General features: G+C 37.4%; 1 pseudogene; it reads right to left on the bottom strand.

Moving 5' to 3' along the window:
• Nucleotides 1-4,069: 4,069 nt before the first annotated feature.
• On the bottom strand, nucleotides 4,070-5,001 carry LOC110258268 (olfactory receptor 4C46-like; annotated as a pseudogene).
• Between the last annotated feature and the right edge of the window lie 1,039 nt (nucleotides 5,002-6,040).

Here is a 6,040-nt window from a genome sequence, read left to right as displayed (position 1 = left end):
TCTGGGCCATTAATAGTTCTGTTTGGGTTGGGTTGTATTTCTTTCTTTTTTTATTGATCTTAATCATCAAACATGGCAATACTAAGAGAGGCCCTTTGGGAGCTCCTGTGTTAGAGACATTAAACTTATTTATTTCCATTGAGGAGGGGTAGTCTAATTTGTGCTTGGTAGTTAGGATCAATCCCCCCAGCCAGCATAGTAACTTACTTCCTTGCTTGATTTAGAGGCATGAGATAAAGTGTCAGCCAGAAGTCTTAACTCTTCAGTTCAATAAATTGTTGTGTCACCTGGCAGAAATGTTTCTCGTTTTGGAACTAAGACCTCTAAGGAAGCCGATCATAAGTAAATGGGAAGAGGAAGCAAAATTTTTGCTAATAGTTGAATAAAGGTAATAGTGAGTGATATAATTCCCATTCTTATCTTTTGATTATGACCCATGGATCCTGGTTATGGGAGAAACAGCGATTCGTAATGGTTGCTGATTTAGAGCATATATAGCCTTTTGGAGAAATGAAGATTCTTGTCCCTGGCTTGCAAATTATTGCCACTTAACTTGTACTGTAACTAATTCTTCAAATAGCCATTCTTTTTTATAAAAGTAATGGGTTTAGGATGGTGAGGAATGTGGTAAGACCAGTGAATTTTATGAGCAGGGCCCATTGCTATACTTCATTTTCTGTGAAGTGATATCCTTTATCAAAAGCAATGCTGTGTGCAATCCTATGACAGTGGATAAAGACCCCAGGTGGTAGTTTGGGTAGAAATACTTCATACTTAGAAGGCAAATATATATCAAGGGTAAGTGTCTATGCCAGTAAGAACAAAATGCTGCCCATTTCGTGATGAAAGTAGTTTAGGGTAATCAACCTGTAACTGGGTTGAACTCAAGAGGAATGATGTCATACTGGGACCCAAGGTTGTTTTCTGCTATTGATAGATTGGTTTCTTAGCAGTAGCCATAGCCAGGACAGCCTTCATTAGTGGTGGTCCATGTCATATAGCTTATGTTTAACCTCCTTTCCTGCCACCATGGCCACTCTGTTTATGCGCCCATTGGGTGATAACAGGGGTAGCTCAGGAGTGGTGGACAGGTATGCATGAAGGTATGATTTATGAGGGTAATTCTTGGTGAGCATTCATATAGTATGCAAATATATTCATGTTATTTGCCCATTATGCAAGTATGTAAAAGTACCTCTTTCTCAAATTTTATTGTTACTAATCTTTCAATCAAGTTCCTACCAAATCCTTGACCATCCACTATATATTCTATATCTGGCATAGTGAACAACCTGGTGCACTACTTTAACTTATGCCCACTGGGAGCATTTCCATCACTACTGATCTTCAGGAATTTTCCAGAATGGGACTGTAGTGCTGCAGCTCTCCACGTTCAGGTTATGCCTGCTTATCATTGCAGAACTATCTATAAACAAGCGACAGATCTCCTCTTCCTCTATCAACTGACCATAGTCAACTCCCTGTGAGTCCATAGGTTCAGGCAGGGAGAGAGAAGGCAATTATCAGGAGTGGGGATATAAGCATTTTTGCTATTTATCCATGTAACCTTGACTTCAGGTCCTGCTTGGACCTGATCTCATATATAGCATGTCCATTTGGTGGTGGAGCACTCTTGTGCAAACACACAGATTAAAGGCTTTGATAGGTCAGATAACATCAAGTTCATGGTAGGCAGCTTAGGTTGCATATTGACTTGGTGGCCCATGGTGAAGCACTGAGTCTCTAGTAAGGCCCACTAACAGGAAAAGAGCTATTTCTTCAAAGGAGTGTAGCTATCTGAAAAGGATGGGAAGACCCTGCTCCAAGAGCTAAAAGGCTTACACTGCAGTTCACATGTGAGGCCTGCCAAAGGCTCCAGCATCTCCATCTGCCACTAACACATCAAACATCAGAGACCTGCTGGGTCCTTTGTCCCAAGTGGCAGAGAAGTTTACATGACAGCCTGATCCTGTTGTAGAGACTTTTATTTTTCTGTTTCCCACTGAAAACTAGCAGTTTTTTGAGTCACCCAATAACTGGACCAATGCAATACACTGAAATGAAAAATTGTCTCCAGAATCTCCAGAGGCCCACTGGACATTGTGTGATTTCTTTGGTTATGAGAGGGGACAGATGGACGATGTTGTTTTCACCTTAAAAGGAATAGCTGGACGTGACCTATACAACTATTTTGTAATTTTATGCTCTCTTTTGGGGTGTCCCTCAATGCATCCGAGCTCTGTGCAAGCATCATTTAGATTTCTCTTTATTCACCACTGACATCAATAATTATCAATGTTCCTCATTGGTTTCTTGGGCCCAACATATTTGTTATGTAATGAATGAAGGACAAACAAAATTAATGGAATATATTTATACTGAAATTGCTTTTTGTGTAGACAGAGCTACATGCTTTTAAAATTGCTTTTCATAATAAGGTGTTACAAGAAAGCAAACTTATTAACACAAAAATATAAAAAAAACAACCAAAGGTCATAAGATGATGAAATCTTTCTAAGAGCTGGGAGAATATCAATAAAAGTTTTTTCATATGATGACACACTAAGTTTCAATTTATTTCTTACTACTAGCTTACACAAAAGTAAACAAATTGTGGTTTCAAAAAGAGAACTAGCTAGAATTCTTCTTTGGTTCTGAAAAAGAAAGTACAAACAATTTCCTAGTCTTCATTACTTTTTGGTATTTTATTGAATGTCTTCATTTTCCTTTATAGTTACATTTAATCATTCAGTATTCATCATGAATCAGACATTATGCTATTTGCAGAAATTATTGTTAGCAAGTAGGCAAGTACTTTATGGAACATGACTATTTATTTAATTCATCAAATTCCCTGTCTGATATTGAAATATGTTTTTATTTAAATCATCCCTCTTTTTGATGGTTAATGAGCCTAAGTTGGTGACATGAACGGCAGAGATTCTTTTTTTTTTTTCTTATCACTGCTGCTCCTGTTCCTGTGTCATACAGAAATTCTCAGGCTAGGGGTCCAATTAGAGCTGCAGATGCAGGTCTCTGTCACAGGCATAGCAGTGCGGGATCTGAGCCACATCTGCAGCCTATGTTGCAGCTTACTGCAACACCAGATCCTTAATCCACTGAGCATGGCCAAAGATCAAACTCACATGCTCATGGACATTATAGCAGGATCTTAACCCACTGAGCCACAAGGGAACTCCATATATAAGGATTCTTAATGCTAAAAGGAAATTTGGAAATGGTATAATATTTGTTACTTCTCCCTTAGTGGTTAAATGTCCCATTCCTTTTATATTCCTAAAGTAGTTACATTATACAGATTTACAGTTAACATATTACCATAAACTATGATATATATATAAAAGTGATCAGAGTAGGTAATAAAAATATTAGATTTTGGTTATGTATAATGAACATATATATAATAAAATATATAATTACATATATTTAACTAATTATAAACATAACACACACATATATGGATGTATGTATATCTATATATCTATGTATTTATGTTTATAGACAGAAGGATGGATAAATGGATAGTCCAGCACAGTCTTTGTCTCAATATATGGTAACTAATATAATCACGTTGCCTTTTTATCATCATTGCCTGGCTGTCTATCACAGCAGATAAGAACATGGTATGAGAGGTTAGCTGGTTTCTGGTTACTAGTTCATCAATAAGTCTGTTTCAGAATATTCTGTTTGTATTTTCACCTATAAAAATGGAGATAATAACAGTGCCTACTTCTTTATATTGTTATAAAGATTGCTGCTGAATATCAGTGTATTTTTATTTATTTTATTTCATTGTATTGGTATGAAAGGTTGTGAGTCCTTAAACAATTATGGAGGTAGTAAAATTAAACTCCAATTTGCTAGAACTTTTCTAAGAGTCATCCCAGGCAGGGTGTTTCTTTCTTTTGATACCTTTTCTCCCCCCTTTCAGAATCTGTAATTTATAGGGATTATTGTTTTTCCTTATCTCATAGATATTTTTTGATGATAGAACAATGGTCTTTTGACCTTGGCATCAGTTGAATGGACTTGAGGCTCCATGCACATTTTATTGGTCACCTGGCATCACTTACCTTCTACACAATTTCCTAATGGCATTTTTCATTTGGTCATTTTTCAGGGTATAGATTAAGGGGTTTAACATGGGAGTTATCATAGTATAAAATACAGCAACTGTTTTATCAATAGGTAAAGTAGCTGTGGGTCTCCAATATACAAATATACAGGGCACAAAGAAAAAGACTACTGCTGTGATGTGGGAGACGCAGGTGGAGAGGGCTTTTTGCCTTGCCTCCAAGCTCGGAGTCCTTAAAGAGTGGAGAATGACTGTATAGGAGCCAATCAAGAGTAGGAAGATTAACAGGCAGATGAAACCACTGTTGGCAGCAACAAAGAGCCCTAGAGTGTGTGTATCAGTGCAGGCAAGATCCATCAAAGGATTCAGATCACACATAAAATGATCTATGACATTAGGACCACAGAAGGGCAATCTGAAGATGGAAGAGGATCTGTATGGTTGCATGAAGAAAGCCTCCCACCCATGACACTCCCACTAGCAGGCCACACAGCCACCAGTTCCTGATGGTTGTATAGTGCAAGGGCTTGCAAGGTGGCCACATAGCAGTCATAGGCCATTGCAGTAAGTAGGATGACATCTGCACCTCCTAATAAATATTCCCCAAAGATTTGAGTCATGCATTCATTGAAATGGCTGGTTTTCTTTTCATGGAGTGAATCTACACTGAGTATAGGGGTATTGATACAGGAATAGCAAGCATCAATAAAAGAGAGATAGGCCAGGAAATAGTACATAGGGAATCTCAATAATGGGCTGGCAGTGATGGTGACCATAGTGAGTATATTTCCTACCATAGAGATGATGTAGATGATCAAAAACACAACAAATATGAATTTCTGCATCTTTGGATTCTGTGTGAGCCCCAGTAGAAAAAGCTCTGTCACGTTGTTTCTATTCTCCATGTTTCTCATGTTATGATTAATTACATCACCTGAAAAAAAAGTCACTTTTTATTAGCTCAACTTGAATTCATTAGGCCTCTTCATTTATTAAACAATAGATGCATAGATTCTATTGAATTCTAAATTCCTATAACTTTTTTTGGAGATAGAAGGGAATCTTGAAGATTCCTCAAATTCTGTCCTGGAGGAAGCTGATATATAAAATATAGACATGAGGAATGTAGTGAACACGGAGGCAGGAGATGATCTGAGCAGACTTAATCCTATGAGATAACTCATTGCCTCAGGTGAGGCGATAGATCTCACAGAGTATAGCTAAGCCTAAAACGTGTGGTTGAAAATGCATGCAAAGTCTACAAATTCCAAGCTAAGAATTTTCCCTTTATTCTTAGGAAATTCAGAACTAGGAAAAGTAATTGAGAATATGAGTGGAAGGATTCAGAAGGTTTGAAAAAGAGGCAATATAACATCTAACTTTAGTAAAGATGTTTGTGTCACTTGGAAGAAGTGGGCTGAGTCTCTGTAAGGAGGTGGAAGTCAGAGAAAGCAACCCCAATACCAGACTATAATACTAGTGGACCTGAAGTGTCACAGGGCATTGGTGATGGGAAAGTAATGAAAGAATATAGGAGTTATTGTAATAGCTTTGGTAAAGTATGTTGTCTAAGTCCCATGACTTTCTAATAGCTTATAGATATACTTTTAATGCTTGTTTGCTATATGCATGGCATGAGAGCACCCTGTGTGGGTGGTATGACTGCATCCACTTTGCAGATGAGAAACAATCTCAGAAACAAATGTTAACAGTAATGGTAATAATAATAACTTACAGAACAGTTACCTTGCTCTTGGTGTTTTTGCAGACAGTGGTTATTTATTTCTCATTACATACTTGTGAGAAAATTACTACAGTCATTTTTGTGCTTGTTTTACACATTGAGAAATAGAAGCAGAAAGGAAGGATCCTCTCCAATATCAATCAGATAATAAAGATCTGAACCATGATTACTTTTTCCTCCCCATATTTAACCCAAGATCA

This window comes from Sus scrofa, chromosome 1, assembly GCF_054392235.1.
Source record: "Sus scrofa isolate SSC_HxYL_T2T_F1_AM1 chromosome 1, Sscrofa_HxYL_maternal_Yorkshire_Landrace_v2.0, whole genome shotgun sequence".
Lineage (NCBI taxonomy): Eukaryota > Metazoa > Chordata > Mammalia > Artiodactyla > Suidae > Sus > Sus scrofa.
The sequence above is the reverse complement of the archived record's forward strand: the minus strand, read 5'-3'. Positions and strand labels throughout refer to the sequence as shown.